The sequence below is a fragment of the Melozone crissalis genome, unplaced genomic scaffold (genome assembly GCF_028551555.1).
Source record: "Melozone crissalis strain CALT ecotype California unplaced genomic scaffold, PUWL_Pcris_2 ptg000046l_1, whole genome shotgun sequence".
NCBI lineage: Eukaryota > Metazoa > Chordata > Aves > Passeriformes > Passerellidae > Melozone > Melozone crissalis.
The window spans coordinates 13,488,291-13,506,006 of record NW_026535824.1 but is presented as its reverse complement, the minus strand read 5'-3'; positions in this window follow the sequence as shown (position 1 = coordinate 13,506,006).

Sequence of the window (17,716 nt, the reverse complement as noted above, 5' to 3'; positions counted from 1 at the left end):
TCTTGGAGCTGAGGGAAGGAGTCCAGCCCAGCTCATCTGACTCCTGAGGCTCTCCCCCTCTCTCTCTGATTTAAATGCTTCTTTCTAAAGGTGCTACAGCAAAAGCTCCTGCAAAAATTTCCTATGGAGCACCTGAGGAGTTCCAGGGGGAGCAGTGCCCTCCACAGGTGCCGCACAGCGTCCTTGGACATCCCTGCACGGCCTCTCCAACAAGCAGCTGCTCCGGCAGCACTTTGTGATGGGCCTGCAGGGATGGGAGGCCCCTCTGTGGCCAATGCTGAGGGCCCCCAGTGGCACTGGCAGCTCCAGCCCTGCTTGCCACACTGACAATGGGCACGGGAGACAGATTCCCTCTTGCCTTCTCTGCTCCCAGGGCAGTGTGTGCCACGTCCAGGGAGCACCTGAATCCCTCCAAGCCTCGAGGGAGGTGAGGGTGCTCAGCAGTTGGTGCTGGCACCCAAAAAACAAGCCATTTTCTATGCTGGGAGGAAGAGACAGCCCCTCTGCAAAGTCTCCCTTTGTCAGACAGCTCCAGGGCCAGCAGTGCAATAGCAGCTCTGGGTGAAAGCAGAGCCCTGCAAACAGGGAGTCTGGCTGCCTTGGGAAGAGGCTCCATGGAGATCAGGATCATCCCAGCTTGCTCTGGGAGGGAAGCTGGAGGTGTTACCATTATAATGCAGAGAAAAGCCTCATCTTACATTGGGAAGGAAACAAGGCAAAAAATCCCACACTCAGCACAGGCCTGTAGGATCTGAGTCAGCTTCTCCAAGGAAAACTCTCCTATTTCTCCCTCCCCCTCAGCCCATGTCCAGCCACTGGCCCTGCTGCCCAGCCCACTGTCAGGGCACAGCACAGCAGGGCAGCAAAAAGGGAGCTCAGCATGAGCAGGACTTGGTGCTGGCAGGCTGGGGAGGCAAAGCAAGCAGTAGGTGCACAAGAAAATCTACCTCTGCTCCTGAAGATTGGCTAAAATCCTGCACTTCTTTCAGGGCTCTGGCTGCCTCCTCCTGTCCAGTCCTGAAGTGCCTCCATCGAGTTGCTGCACAATCCAGACTGGTTCTTCTCTCCTTCGGTGGCTGGGGTTTGAATTTAGGTGGGTGGAGCTCATCTCTGGAAAATAAATAACTATGAACAGGGACCTGCAGTGGGACGGAGGGAGGGACACCTGCACGAGCAGCTCCTGGCCAGGATGCAGCCCCTGGCTGAGTGCTGGCACGTTGAACTGAGAAATGGTTTGATCCAGCCCTTCCCAATCCAGGCTGGGGCAGGTCTGCTCTAAAGGCAGCCCAGGGATGACACTGAGGTGCTGCAGCAGCTGCAACTGCTTGCATTGAGCAACTACAGAGGACAGGCATGAACACCTGGTGAGGATTCAAAAAGCACAGTGGGAGAGGAAAAGACAGAGAAGGCAGCAAAAAGGTGAGATTTGAGACACCGAGGGGCAGACCCAGCCAGTGCCCAGCCAGCACAGCCCCCCCAGTGCCCAAGGCCAGAAACTCTGCAGCTCCACCTGGGATTTATCAGGAATGTTCCCCTGACACCGCTGGGGGATTGGTTGACATTTTCCAACACTCCGAAGTGACTCAGGTCGCATTCCCCATCCATCCATCCTTCCATCCATACATACACAGGCTGTGGTGCTGGGATCCTGCCAAGCTCTGCCAGCCTTGGGCTTGGGGAGATTTCTGCCAGCCGTCCTGAGCTCCGTAATTGTGCTCTCTGTTCCAGGAAGCAAGCAAGAAAGATTTTAAAAAACCCAAAACAAACCACAACAGAGAAACCTAAAAAACCTTCAACAGCTCAACCCGGCTCAAGTTATTTCTTTAGGGACAGCTACCACTCTCCAGCTGAAATGCTGGGCTTTTGGGGAAAAAGAAAATTACATGTTCACCTCCAAATTGAAAAGGATTAAGGTAAGAGAACCTTTCAAACTAAAAATTATTGGCCCAAAGCTTTAATCTTTGCAAAAAATCTCTAGGTAAGACCAGCCTGACAGTTAAACAACTGGTTCTTCTGGTGGGGAGAAACCCTCCTCTTTAAGAGAAGCAGCCTGATAGTTAAAAGCAACTGTTTGGTCAAACTTCAGGCTCCCTGGCACAGCCTGCATTGCCTTTCCTTCCTGTTCACTGATTTACAGGCAGTGCCACAATGGCCCAGGTTCAGAGGTTTGGTGCCATCCAAGGAATTTGGCATTGCCATTTCCATATGTTTTAATCGAAGTTTCAATCCTTTCAACCAGTCTTCAAATGCCAGCTTTCCTTTCTTTTACAGAAAGCTCAAGGTTCCTAGAAGACTCCTGACATCCTCTTTTGTGCTCAGAGAGATGACATTTTCAAACAGATGTTTCCAAAGTTAACAGCATTTTAAAGAATAATGAACTCAAATGCCCCTGGATTCCAGCTTAGCCCAACTCCATTCTGTGTCAGACACTGAGATTCCCACCTCTAAGGCAGGAGCTGTTTGTGCCCCCATCCCTCCTGTCCTTCTCCCCAGCAGCCTGTGCCTGTTTTCCCCGGCAGAATCCCTGTCCCTGTGCACCCTGCCAGGAGCAGCTGCACACAGGCTCACATCTCCCCTTGCCCTCACCAGGGGGTTTCTCTCATCCCCGAACACGCCGATGAGAACGTTGGTGCGATGAGTGCCCAGGGCCTGCACTGCCACCACAACTGGGATCTCTGCTGTGCTCTGGGGCTGCACAATCCCACAGGGCTTGGGGCTGGAGTAGAGCACAGCAGAGTCCTCCTTGCGTTTCTGGAAGGGACACAATGAAACGCAGATTCAGAGGGACATCTCAAGAAACTTTAGGCTCCTTAACATCCACCACAACAGCAACTTACACACACCTCTAAAACTCCCCAGGACAAAGGTCAAAGGCACAAACAAGATGCCAGAATTGTAGGGTAAGCACTCCCAGGGCATCCTGCAAGGAGGCTGCCAGCACAGGCACTGGTGTCTGTGGGTGCAGCAGCTTTTCACAACCCTCTAAGATCTCCCACAGGAAAACACCCCGAGGACTGGAACATCAACTGTTTCCTCAGGAGCTTAAACTGCCTCCTAAAGTTTACAGTTGGGTAGGATCCTGTTCTCAGCAGATCTTTAGGACTGATTAGAAACCAGCAAGGTCTTATCCAAACCCTTTTTTCCCCCAATAATCTCCTCAGGAATATTTGATAGGAGGAGGTGGATGTGATGCCAAACCTGGGGAATAAGCCCGTAGCAGCCAGGAAGGTGGCTGGGATTCCTAATGAGGATCTTCCTCTCATAGGGCACCTTCAGGTGGCACTCATCACACAGCAGCACTTGGGGGGACACTTGGAGCTCAGGAACGAGACATCTGGGCAAAGAGATGACCCCAGGACAATCAGAGATACTGAGAGAATGGAGAATGCCTACCCCCAAAGATTGTGAAATGGAGCAGAACACATTGGTCACTGTCAAATGCACATTGAAGAGCCCTACAGGGATAAATTGCCTTCTACCTCTTCCCACTCCAACATGTCTTGTCAAGGAGGGGCAAACCCTGAGAGGCAGCACCCAGAGGCTGCCAAGTGCCCCAGGCAGAGCACTTTGCCCCACAGCTGCCTCAGCCCCTCCTTTACCCAAGAAGGCTGGCATGGACTCCTGGAAGAGTCCCAGTGACCCACGAGCTCTGGGGGAGCCTTCCCAACAAGGATCAGTGCTCCCTAAGGCTCAAGGAACACACAGCTCCAGGGTCTCAGTACAAATGACTCCCTTCTCTGCCATGGTGCTGTTGCCCTGCCTGAGAACTCAGCTCTTTGCCCCAGCCCTGGAGGGCACGAGACAGCAGCTGCCCCACAGAGGGGCTGATCAGCCCCTGCCAGGCCCTGCAGCTCCCTGGCTCCTTCACTGCACAGCTCCAGGCACTGCCTGGCCCCAGCTCCACCTGCTGTACACAATGGCAGCCCAGGCACTGCCTGGATGGCTCTGCCTGGCACAGGGAACAGCACCAGGGAGCTGCATCCCTCTGGGCATCACACTGACACCCACAGCAGCACAGCAGCATGGAATTCTGCTGCAGCAACAACGACTTTTGGTCTCAACTCTGACAACATTAAAGCTCAAAATGGGAAGCAGAGGGAAGGACAAAAACTGGAGCTGACCTGCCACATCAAGGGCTGCTTTCCCCTTGTCAGACCTTGCCCTCCCCACTCTTGCTGGGAGCCACTTCCCCCCTGCCATGTGCCCCCACATACAGAGCCAGAGCCTGACTCTCAGCAGCTGCTTGGTGTGGCCCAAACCAGTGCACGGTGCTCACAACCAGCACAACCCCACTTCTTGCAGCCTGAAGGAGAGGAGGCCCTTGGGAAATTTGTTCCACCTCAAGCACCAAAAACAAGGCCAATCAATGATATCATTCCTGGTGCCTTTAGAAGAGGGCCCAGGACCATGCTGGGCTGTGAGCAAACGTGCTTTTCACCACGGGCTGCTGCCCAAGCACTGCTGTTCTCGTGTCCAGCTGGCACAACATGAGGGCATTCAGCATCACTTCTCCTTGGCAGCTGCAGCCAGCACAGCCTGGGCAAGGCAGTGCCTGCGGGAGGCCAGGCAAGGGCTGGTACCTGGCTGTGATGATCAGGGCTGCCACTCCCTTGCCAATACCCTCCAGGTCCACCAGCAACCTCCGGTAGAACTCCATCACCGTGTTGGAGCACAGGGTCACCTGGTGGAAGAGAAGAACAGTCAATTCTTCCTTCCAAAAGCTCATTACCCACGGGTGATATCCTCCAGTTCCTGAGGGAGGATTTGCCCTTCATTCTTCTGCTGCTCCATGTGTAGAGCACAGTCTCAGAGTAACAAAAGCCTTCTGGCAATACCAGATTTGTTAAACACACCTTGCTATCAGGGCACAGGTCAGCTACATTAAAACATTAGACTACAGCTCCATGCACCACTGCATTCAAATTAAGGGGCCAATTGCTCATCTGACTACAAAGACATCCATGCAGAGGAAATCTGACTTGACCACAATGAGTTCAGCTTTACAGCAGGAGGCTGAGGGCAAAGTGTGGCCCAGCAGGTGCTGGGCAGTTCATGGCTGCCCTGGGACCCCGAGCCCAGGCTGGCTCTGAGAACTCCAGCCCCAAGCCAGGAGTGGGGAACTGCGTCAGGGTGGGCATTGACCAGAGGCAGAACCCTCAGAGCCAGAACTTCCCCAGGGTGAGCATTGACCAGAGGCAGAACCCTCAGAACTGCCCCAGGCTGGGCATTGACCACAGGCAGAACCCTCAGAACTGCCCCAGGCTGGGCATTGACCACAGGCAGAACCCTCAGAGCCTCTTGCTCAACACCGCAAGAGACAAGCCACCAACGGGACCAGGCAGAGAAGAAAGGAGAAGGATCTCTGTCTTGAAGTTCCACAAGGAAGGGTTTATTCCAAGCAAAAGGATCAGAGCCAAAAGAGCCCTGGACACTCCGGTGCAAGGAATTTTGTACAGACACAAAGCAGGGGGTGGATACAAACAGCAAGCCAAAAGGGAATCTTCAGGGGAGCACTGAGGGGATTACATCAAGTGTCTGGGGCCACTTTGGATAGGAGGGTGGGGAGGATGGCTCACATGGGCCAATGGGGCCTCCAGGAATAGGGGAATTCCAAAGGGGTGTTGCAGACAGGGATTGGCTCCAGGTTAAATTGGCAAAGAAGGTTGGGGAACAAAAGGGGCTGGGTTTGACAGGAAGGAAGAGAGCTGGAACAAGGGGCAGGGAATGGCATGAGGGACAGCTTTGAGGGAGGGTAAAACCCAGGGGTAAACCAACTCGGGGAGAACACGGGGTACCACAGAACAAACCACTTAACAAGGAATCAATACAATAAATTTGAACCGCTACACATGGCTGCAGATTTTTTGTCTCCACTGGAGCTTCCTGCAGTGAACACAAATCATTCTGCTCCCCAGGAGGAGGGAAAAGAAACCAAGAAGAAAAGCTAACTGCTTTATACAATGACATCTCTCTAACAGCCACCTTCTGCCCTCATCCTTGCTCTGCCCCGTTGCAATCAAATCAATCGCTCTCAAAAACACAAGAATGGCTTCAGGCCTTGGCCATAAGGTCTGTGAGCTCAGCATATGATTTTGGAAAGCAAACAGTGCTCCCTGAGGAACATCCCGAGTAAGCCAGCTAGCAGAGGCCTCCCAGCAGTGCAGATCTCTCAGTGCCAGGATGCTCCAAGCTGGCACCAGAGCTAAAGCCCTCCCACCCTGCAGTGCAGCTCCAGCCCTGGTGCTGCAGTGTCAGTGGCTGGGCTCTTGCCGTACCTCGATGTCCTGGTGTCCCTGGGGGAGGATGGTGCCTTGGCTGGGATTCATGGTGAACTCCTTGGGCTCCACATGGAAATGGATTCCCTTCCTCCAGGCCGGGTCGGTGTCCCTGCGGATCTGATCCACGCTGTCCACAGCCGGCTGCGTGCCATCGTCCGACATGCGGAGCTGGAACGTCAGGGGCACCGCGGAGCTGTTGGTGAGGCGGCAGCGCTGCATGTAGGGAAAGCCTGGGCAAGGACACAAATATCCATTCAGGCACCCAGCAGGGCATGATCCTGGGGGCAAGATCCTGGCAGGATCAAAGTGGGATTGGAGCTGAGCTCTTTATTATCTGAACTACAGCTCACCTAGAAGCTGCGTGAGGAATTAATCGTCACTTAGTTCCCTTTGACACAGATTCCAGACTGCAGCCTTGAAAATGCCCACTCCTAGCCCTGCTGAACACTGCAAGCTTCTCTCTTTGGGATGGGGACCAGCTCCCTCACCTGCCCCAAACCAGCACCTGTTCTCTCTCAGTGATGAGTGTGCACCCAGACCCAGCATTTACTCTGAGAATTCAAGCTGTCCAATTCCCTGCTCAGCCTGCCAACACTCCCACCTTTTTCAAGACATATAAACAGTGAGTTGTCAGTGAGAAGAAGCTACAGCAAAAGAAAATGAGGATGGAATCAGGAACTAGAACGTGATGCAAAGCACCCTAATGCAGCTTCTCTCTGCAGGACCCTTAAGGCATCTCTTGCTTTGGGCCAAACAGCTGAACACATGACAGGTCAGAACCCACTAAACTGGGGACACAGCCAAGCCTTGCTTTGAGATTAGCAATTAGGAACCAGGTCCCACCTCAGCCCACAAACAGGGTCATCACAGCCATGATGCTCACTGAGAGTGCTGCCTGCAAGGCTTCACCCCACCTTGGCTCTGAGATTTGCTTTCCATCCTGCAAAGCCAGAGATACAGCCACTCATAGTGGGGATGTCCTGCAGAGCGCGCAGAGCAGCCACAGCCTGCTCTGCACTGCACATCTGGCTGGGCTGGCCAGCTCTGTGGGGGGGATACTTCTCCCCAGGCCTGCTCACCAAGAGTCACTGGGACACAGATGGGGAGAAAAAACAACTGCAGCTGCAGCCCAGAGCTTCTCTGTGCCCATCCAAGTGACCACTGCCAGCTCCAGCAGGGACTCCAGCAGGGAGGCAAGAGAGGCACAAAAAGGACAAACCCAGATGTCAAAACCTCCAATGAGACTGAGGCCAGCACATGCAGACAACAGTCAACAGTTACAAAGAAGCAGAGATACAACAGCTGCCTTCAGCCGGAGAGCCCTTAGGAATGAAATTGGATTCAGCAGGATCTGAATCTCCTGCTTCAGACCCATATTTCCATCTCTTGCCTTTCGCGTTTCATTCCTTCCAAAGGCAACTTGACAAGCGCCTCCGTGGTGATGCAGGCTGGGGAAGAAGCAGCTCAAAAAAGGCAATGAGTTTCCTTCAGAAGTTCATGAACTTCATTGTTCTGGGTTTTGGCTTGGCCGTGAATGTTGCCCTTGGTCTGGGAAGGGGGATAGGGGTTCTGGGGGATTCTGGGGGGTTTTGGCCCTGGGCTGGGCTTTTCTCTTGGGGGTTTTTGGGAGTTGTGGCGTGATGCCGTGGGCGGCTGTGCAGTGGGAGCTGAGGCTGGGCAGGGAGCGGAGCTTCCCTTCCTCCCGCTCCGGGGTCGCAGCTCGGCCGCTGCTGCTGCGGGAGGTTTGTGCTCGGCCCGGGGCTGCCCTGGCTGCAGTTCACTGCTGGCACCGACCCTGCCTGCCTGCCCTGCTGCTGCTGCTGCTGCTGGGCACTGCCCACATCCCCCTGCCCTCTGAGGCTTTGCAAAAGGAGCATTTCCTCCTTCCCTTCCCTTCCCGTCCCGCACCGGCTGGGGGGGGATCACTGCCCTGCCAGAGCCCACAGCCCCTCCTGCTGTGACCACAACTCCACCAAAGGGGAAAAACAGGACTTGGCATCTGGGAGATGTCTGTTCTTGTCTTGTCTGTGCTCTCCTGAGATAGTCTAGCAAAGAACTGTTATTCCTTTTCCCACAGTTTTGCCTGGGAGCCCTGTCATTTCAAAGGGATAATCATTTGGAGGGAGGGGCTCATCTTTCCATTGCAGCAAGATTCCCACCTTCCTTGGCAGACATCTGTCTTTTAGAGCAGCACAGAGACCCCAGACAATACTGCCTTTCTATTCCTTGCTTCCATTGGATCTCACAATGGCAAAATGCCCCCTGAGGCAGCAGCAGCAGCAGCAGCCCTGCAGTTCACAGCCTGAAGAGGCTGCTGGGGCAGAGCAGGAGTGAGGGATGCTTTTCTGTTGGAAGGCACAGAGCCCTGAGGCTGTGTCCCAGCCCAGAGAACACTCACCAAAGGAGATGTCCCCGAAGTCGAGCTCAGCCAGGTCGAAGTGTAAACTCGGTGCAGTGACGCTGCCCCTGGAGGCCGAGGACAGAGCAGGCAATGGCTCAGTTAAAGGCACAAGACTCTGTGCTTTGATGCTCAGGGACAGCTCAGGGGAAATGTGCTTCTGCCCAGCAGCTGCTGGGCTTTGTGCCCTTCTACAGCCCCAGTGAGGAAACAAAAGTTCCTGGCCCTGGTGCTTTGTTGCTGGTCAATCTGTCACTTCAAATCTGTTCTGGGGACTTTGCTGATGAATGCATCACACACAGAAACAAAGAGAACATCTGCCAAGCTGAACTTTGTTCATGTCAGTAGTAACAGCTGATGAACTCACTTCAGGTTCTGCTCATTAAGGACCTCTTGCTGTAATTATGGGCTGACCTGTTCCCATTGCCACTGGTGAGAACATCACTGCTGGCTGATGGAGAAGCCTTGGGCCAGCAATGTTCATGTGCTGGACGTGAGACTTTGGAGGCAGGGGAGGAAAGACAAGGCCCCAGCAGCCCCACAGCCAGATCAGTGCTCGTGCTCCTGCATCTGCCCCGGGGCTGATGCCAGCACGGCTGCAGCTCTGCTGGGGCTGGGGGGATCAGGGCCTGCTGGGGGAAAGGCACAGCATTCTGTTCTTAGTCTTTGGCCAGAAATTTCACCACAATAGAGAAGCTGCCAGTTAGGGGAATCCCTGGCCACGCTTCAGCACTACCTTCCATTCCATTCCCTTCCCACTCCTGCCCCATGTTACATGCTCCTGCCTTCAGGTGGCAGGATGGGAATAATATTCCAGGGACGACTTCAGGGCTTGCCTGAGAAAGAAGGTGTCTTCTTCTTTTCAAATTATCAGGAGAAGAGGATCCAGCCAAGTTCAGGACTCAGCTGTCAGCACTGAAAAACTGAGTGCAAATCAGCCCCCGCATCTCTTCAATCCCTGGGCGGTACCCACCAGACTCCTCTGTTCCTGCTGTAGCAGTCATCTCTCACACACACCTGGCTCCCCAAGACCCAAAGACACAAGCTCTACAAGTCTACAGCTAAACGTAACTCCTCTGAATTTCAGCCAACACCACTAAATTGTTCCCTGAGCCCACAGCTAGAAGAGCTGTGAAGGAGACATCCCTGACACTGTAAGAACCAAAGGAAAATCACTGCCAAGAGACAGGCCTGGAAAGCTAAATTTTGGGCTTTTCTCTGTTAATTGTGAGCTGCTCCTTAAGACACTTCTCATCCTGTTAGATCCATCCTCTCAATGAATCACTGCTGCACCTGACAGGCAGAAAAGATAAGGTATGGAGGGGTTTTAAAAAGGTTGTTTTCTTCTGCTTTTATAACTAGGTCCATTGACATGTTTGTTTGCTTGTATGGCATCTAAAGACAGGTCCATGTCTCCCAATGGCACCTTGCAACCCCCAGACACTGCTCTTGCTTTGAGCAGTGTGTTTGCTCAGATGATTTCCAGAGGCCCCCTCCAGGACCACTGCAAAGCCACGTGCCTGTGGCCTCCCAGAGAATGGCTCTGTTTGGCTGACAGTGCTGAGGAAGCATTTCAGAAGCTGCTTGTGCTCAGCAGGGTGCAAGCCAGCTCCCAACATGTTCCAGCAGCCTCCAGGGAATCTGGGACACAGAAAGCTCCAAGGCCACTGAAACCAAGAGCAGATGCCTTCCATCCTGCTCACTTCCAGCCAGGCTGCAGGGCAGCAGATCCGATGCTTGGTTCCGTCTGTAGCTCTTTCCCAACTCCGCTCTCACCCAAAGGTGTTTGCACAGCGACAGATGAGCTGCCTCACCTCTGGGTGCTCAGCTGGTACCGAGCTGCCCGGGCACCGACATTGCGCACCAGCCGAGTCTGCTGGGCGCTGACCTTGACTGGACACTTGGAGAAGTCCAGCTGGGCAGGGAAGTCCAGCACAGCTCGGGCACCAATGGCCCGAATTGGCACAACGATCCTTTCCCTTGCAGTGAGGCACACCAGCTCATGGCAATAATCCTGCAGGAAAAGAAACTGGCTCAGCACAGGACATTTAGTGCCATCCCCATGGCAGAAGAAAAACCATTTCCTATACCCCTTCAAGGGCATCCATTTACCTATTGCACCCTCAAATGAACACGAAGTTCTACTACTATGTCACATTTTAAAGGCACCAGTGCACTTTGCAAAATCTGTCTCAGTGGCATTCAGCTCTTGTGTCACTTGGCTCATAGAGATAACAGCCCTAGGCCACCATCATTTCTACTCTAAACTTTAATGATGTTAAAGAATTCCTAAGCCCCTTCTAAGCAACATGGAGCTGGGGAACACAGGACATTGCTCTTTAGGCTTCTATATTCCCACTGTCTGAGAATAGGACAAAGTGTTCAACTGACTCTAAGCAGCAAAAGGAAGAGGAGAAAACAGCTGCACCCAAAGACATCCTGCACCTCTGGCCTGGTGCAGAAACATCAGTTGGCTCACAATTCCCCTCTAACTTTGCCTGTCCAACCAAGTCAGGAGAAGAACGGTGCTAAGAGGTAGCAGGATGCTGTTGGAAAGGGCCTCTCTTTGTTTCCCTGCAAGGCTTCCTCCCTTCCATGCCATGCCCTCAACCCTTCTGTATGAACAAGCCTCCAGATCAGAACATGAACCCTCCAGATCCCAGCACTGAGATCAGACTTGCCAGGGCCTCAGCACTGCTGTTCAAACCTCCCCACAAAAGCACCTTTGGCACGGAATGGGTGCCAGCTGACAGAGCAAGCACAGCGACAGGCATGAAGACAGAGCCCCAGCAGTGTCACTGCCACGGGCACTGGGCCCACAGCTCTGCCTGCAGCTTGTACCTGCCCTACACCAGCTCCTGCAGGCAGGTGTTCAAGTCCCCTGCAGCTCAGCAATCTCCTGCTGACCAAGGGCACCCAGAGCCCAGTGTGCCTGTGCCAGGCCGGGCTCACAGGCACAGCACATCCTCTGCCCTGGCCCTGCAGCTGTGCCATGCTCACTTGTTCTCTGGGACAGCACAGCTGCAAGGCTGCACAACAGAGGGAGTGAAAAAGCACCGGCTTTGCTCCAGCCCAGGGGCAGGCAGGGAAGCTGTTGGCAGTCCAGGAAGGAGGAAAGCTCTCTGACCTCTTTGTTCCTCTGGTGTTTTCCATCAGAATGAAACCCCTTCCACTGCACCTAGAGATGGCCCAACATCTATCAGCAGCCCTCTGTCATTTTCATCCTGTTTCCTGTGCATCTTCCCTTGGCAATGCTCAGCAATGTGCACGGAGGGGAAGCAGAGCCTCTCAGGCCTGGCTGCAGTGCCTGCCAGCAGTGCCAAGGTGTGACTGGCTGCAGGCTGCCTGCCCACGCCTGGAGCCCAGCTCACAGCATGCAATGGGCTGGAGCCAGAGTGCAGGGAAAACAATGGCTGTGGAGATCATTGTGTGCTGTGGCTCCTCCAGCCTCACCTTGTTCTTGCTGGGGGTGAAGCGGATGTGCACAGGGGCAGAGGCGCCCGGCGGCACGGCACGGTACGCATCGCTGGAGCTCACCAGCTGGAAGTAAGGTGAGCTCTCCATGGAGACCTTCACCACGTGAAGAAACTGCAGCAAAGACATGAAATTTGATTTTGCCACTTGTGGAAACAGGACGAGAGGAGACCTGTCCATGCCCTGCTAACATCCCTCCCTTGCCCCTTTTCCAAAGCACTTTCAGCTGAGCAGGCACAGGCACATCATTCACAAGGCTGAACTTGAATCCCTTCTCTCTGGCTCCCGCATTTTGGCCAGGGGCAGTAGGGCAGTGCCTGCTGGGAAGGAAGGGCCGAGCAGGTCAGCACCAGCAGGATGGAGACACAGCATCTGAACCAAGTCACCTGCGTATTCAACAAGGCCAAAAAACCTGCTGGCTTCTGCCTGCACACAGCCATGAGGTTGTCATGTTCCAGAGGGGGAATGTGCTACCTAAAAGCAAACCAGCACATTACTGTGGGGCAAGGAAGAAATTCCCTTCCAGCAGATCAGGTTTGGGTAGGGACCTTCTGGGGATACAGTCAGGCAGGCAGAGCAGCAAGACAGGAGACCAAACACTGGGGTCTTACTGGGAATAAAAGCAAACCTGAAAAGCAAAAGAAGGAATGAACACAGCAAGACAATCCCTAAAACAAGGAGATGGCAAAGAGAACTTAAATGGGCAGTAAAGCAGCAAGGAAGAATCATAAAACCATGAGGGCAACCAGCTTGCCAAAAGTAACAGAAACACAGACAGGCGGTGTCTATTGACCATGGGGCTTCAGAGGCATTTTCTGCCTGCAGAAACAGGACCAGCACTGACTGACAGTGTGGTTCCAGTATGCAAAGCCAATCTTGGCTCTCCAGGGCTTCCTGCTGCCTGTGAAGGCAAGCTGGGCTGCTGGGCATTCCTGCCTGCAGCCAGGAGGCCAGGTTCTGCCCTCTGGGGTACCCATGCACAGCACACATGCATTTTCTAACACACTGATATCATAACCCCTGAGCACCAAAATGCTCTCCAAAAGTCTAAACCAGATGATTTGGACTCCCTCCTGTCTCCTCCCACCAGCCCACTCTTGGCACAAGCCTCACTTGAGAAAATGTTTCCCTGACTGAAATTCAAATGGTCTCAAGTTTTCCTCTTTACAGTGGAACACAACTGACATTTTTCAACTTTTCCCCTCTCAGCTCTCTTGGGAAACTGCAAAACAATCGCAATTTCTTCAGCTGAAGGTGGAAACCTCCAGGAGCACATGGCTTTGGATGTGCTGTGCTTCTGCAAAGGGAAAGCAGAGCACCGTGTTGCTTTTGGAAAAGCTGAGCAGAGCTGGATGAAGCTGAGCAGGAGCCTCAAGTGGCACCTAAAGGCCTCTCACTGCTTCTGCTCCATCACTCTGATTGCAGGGCTCTTGCAGAACACGGTTCCTGCAGGGCCAATGCCATTAATGAGAAGTGATTCCAGCATAAAGTGCAGGAGGCTCAGCCCCTGAGCTTTGCCTGTGAACTGCATAAAGGGAGCCAAACTGGTTGAGAGAGGCAGAGATTCCTACCAGGAGCCAAGATTAACCAAGGACACACAGGGTGTGCTATAGACCCAAGGCAAAGCATGAGAGCAGGTAAGAACTGTACAGCACTCAACACTCCTGTCAATCCAGAGCTTTCCAGAGAAGGAAACTCCTTTGGGATAGACACCATCAATGCCTGGCCAAAATCTGGGCACAATTCCCAGCACAGGAAGATTTCCACCATCTTGCAGAACAAGGTGCTGAGACATTTTCTTCTGCATGTGCTGCAGCAGATAACTTGCTTTGCTCTACACTGAGGGAATGACAGCACTCTCCTCTTCCAGCACAGGGTTAAAGCTCTGGGTGCCAGCACTTACCTTGTCCTTATTCATGAGAGACAGCACCATTTCAGAGACCTCCCGAGCGACGAAGTTCTGAAATACCAGCTCTGGTGGGGAAACCCCAAACCAGCTCTGTTTTGGAGCAGCTGACGGCAGCTGGAGAGGAGAGAGAGCAGGGAGAGCTTCAGCTGCTGGGAGGAAGGTTCATGCAGGAGAATCTTCCACTGATCCCCAGTGAAGTACAGACTCTGGGGGAGCACGTCTGCCCAGCCCACACTGGGCAAACAGGGGCTCACCCACCTCTGCTCTGAGCTGATCCACAGCTGCTGGGCCACACAGAGCAGGCTCAAGCCAAGCTGCTCTTCTGGCATGGATTTCTCCAGGTTTCTTTCTCCAGAATGCCAGGCAGCACTTTCCTAAAACACAGCCCTGTGCCCACGTCGTCACAGAGCTCTGGGGCACTGACTGAGCACTCATGGAGTAAGTAAAACCCATGAATTTACAGGAGACTCCATCGGAAAGGATTTGGGATGTCTTTTACTCTGAGACAGGGAAACCGAGGCCCACACAACTGCAAATATCTTTTCTGCTCTACAACTTAGACATCAGTAAGAAGAGCACAGGACCAGAGAAGGTTTGAGAGATGAGGTGACACTTGGCTGAAGCCAAAAGGTTATTAAGCAAAAGAATGGAATTTGTTGGTTCTGTGTGTTATTTTTGGTTTGCATTTGTTCAGGTTGGTTTGTTGAGTGTCACAGTGAGAGGGACAGGGTTGAAGACCTGACCAAAAGGAAGGAGGACGAGAAGGGAGGGCACAGAAAAGTTGGTGCTCAGTAGAGAATGGAAGCTCCTGAGTACCCATCCAATGGCAAAGGACACAGGGACCGCCCCAGCCGGGTACAAAGGGGATACAAAGATTGCCATTTTCTCAGAGGGTGTGTGTGCGCTTGGCTCTCAGGGAGGGAGACATCCCCGGCTCAGCTGAATCCTTACTAAGAAACACTTTTCCTTTGCTTTGATGATTTTGTTCCTTTTCATTGTATTTAAAAGTTAGTGTGTTCCAAAGAGAGGAAAAGGCAAAAAGAAAAAGACAAATGAGCTGAAAATAAAAAGACAAGTGAGGTGAATGCTGAATGAGGATAAGTTTCAGTTATTTTCTCAGCAACTTGGGTAAAAGTAGAGTTGGTATCTCCTTTTTCAGTGGCCTTTAAATGGGTGCTTTCTTGTCATTACTGCGATCTTATTTCATGCCATTGCAGAGGCATGTCTGGAATGACACAACAACAGCAAATGCTTCTGGAGCAGAGACATTGCTTGGAGAAAACTCTGCCCTGCTTTGTCTGCCTTCTCCAGCCACACTGCTGTCACTGCAGAGACACAAGCAGGTCTCCTCTGTGACTTCACAGCAGACACATTCTGCTGAAGGGAGTGGCTGCAGCACACTGTCCCTTAGCTGTGCCCTTCCCTGAGGTGTTCCCAAGGCTCCTCTCCAGGACAATCCTTTACCTGGATTGTGTTCCATGTCTCTTGCTTCCAATTTCCTACTCAACAGCCCACCTCAGTCACCTACCCGTTTGGACTGTGCTTTATACCAAACTAGTCCTGCCAGAAAAGCAGCTTTAAACACACCTCTGAGAAGGCACTGATCCAGACAAAGCACATCCATTCCCCTCTGCCCAGAGCCAGTCCCCTGTACATCTGGCAGCCTGCAAAATCTAACACCCCGTCAGGGTCCAACACATTGTTCCAGCCCAAAGCAGAAATGCAATTTGTTGTGTTCAATCTGAAGTAATTCCTGCAGATCCTTGGCCTTCAAAGGCCAACGCTGCCACTCTGCAGCGAATCCTGTGACCCCGAGCATTTGATGGTGACCACACCAAAGCAAGAGGTGGCTCCTTCAGCAGGAGAATGGCAAGGGGCAATTTTGGGTCTCTGTGTCCCCAGCCTTCCTCCCATTGTTTTAGCAATGGCAGCTGCACTCCAGCACACCCCAGCAGCTTCAGCAGAGGGTATTTGTGTTGCCTTAGTGCAGATCAGCACTCCCAGTCCACCACTCCCAGCACTTTGCAATGACAGCAGGACCTGGACACTGAGGTATTTTGCTGGAGGCAAGCCTGTCACAAACACACACCCTCTTCAAACTTCATGTGAAACAGAAAGGAAAAGAGCAGGAAAAGGCTACCTTTGGGCGAGTCTCACTCCTGTCTAGAAATGGGCCAATTCTGGGCAGAATACTCCCCCCAGTGCTGGCCTCCTTCTTCCTGCTGAGAAACTTCTCCCTCTGGAACTTAGAGGGAAGCAGCTGAAAGGCAAAAGTAAACCAGCTAGAGCCTCAGAGTTGTGCTTGTTCAGAAAGGCTTTTCTTGAACAAGTGGCACTGGTGAATAACTTGTGATCACAGCCACTAGGACATTCCTGGAAGCCCTGGGGGTTTCCTGCTGAAATACTTAGCATCAGTGAATTAATACAATTAATAATACAGAGTGGAACACACATACTCCAGCCATATGGCTCTGTCCCATTGCCTTCTCCATGATTGCATGGGACATGGTTGGGGATTTCTGCTCTTTGGGCATTTGTTTCCTCTTACGTTTCATTGGACTGAGGCAGTGACCTTTCCAGAGAATGGGGAGGAGCTCTCAGAACTGCCTGAACTCCATCCCTGCACAACGCTCAGAACTCACAGCAAGGAGAGATCGCTGCTGGATGAGTCCAAGAGATGCAAGAAGGGAACACTGTACCAAGAGTGAGGTGCACAGGAATGTGTCCAGGTTTTAGTTCTCCCTGTTAATTGTTTTCTCTGTCTGGGCTGACAGAGCCCTCCACAGAAGAAAACAGAGGCATCTCCTTGACAGAGCCTCAGCAGTGGGGCATCTTCAGCCAAGTGAGCTTTGTGGCCCTGGCTCCAGCGCTGCCTGCAGGGCTGCATCTGTGCCCACACAGGAGCTGGGAGAGAACAGCTGCTTTGGAAGCTCTTCCAGCTGGGACCAGCCGTGGCTCTCAAGGCTTTGGGCAGAGTTTGAGCTTCCCCCCGCCACATGCCCAGGTGCCCAAGGGCAGGATGGTCAGAGCAGCACAGGTGAGTGCCCAGCCTGACAGAAGGAATTCCTGTGGCAAAGGCAAAGGGACAGAACACATGCTCAGGCCTTCAGCTGTGCATTGGTTTCACTTGGCTCTGCTGGCACAGCCAGGCAAGACACAGCTGAAGCATCCCACAGTGTTCCCTATTGCACCAGGACAGCCCCAGCAACAGCAGCACAGCACAAAGGGCTGGGCAGGGGCTCTGCAGCTTCACAGCACTGCTGGACAACAGGGGCAGGGAGAGCAGGGACACCAGGGCAGTGCCAGCCTTAACACAGCCACAGTGGGTACTCACAGTATGAGGCTTCAGCCCTTCCCTGGACAAAAGACGAGGTGTTGGTGTCTTCTTTGGCAAACCAGACGCCATTTCCAAGGGACGATGTCGCAGGTGAGCGACAATGCCTCAACAAAACTGGAAGGAGCAACAATGGAACTCTGAAAATCCACAACCCAATTCATGGCAGCTTCAAGGCATATTCTGGTGCTAAAAATGGTACATTACTTGAAAGTAGCTAAGTGCTTGTTTGGTGTAAGTAGCTAGTATAGTTAGGCCACTAGTTGGACTTTATTTGAACTATATGGCTACCTTGTGCAATTCAAAGTTAGATCATACTGAAA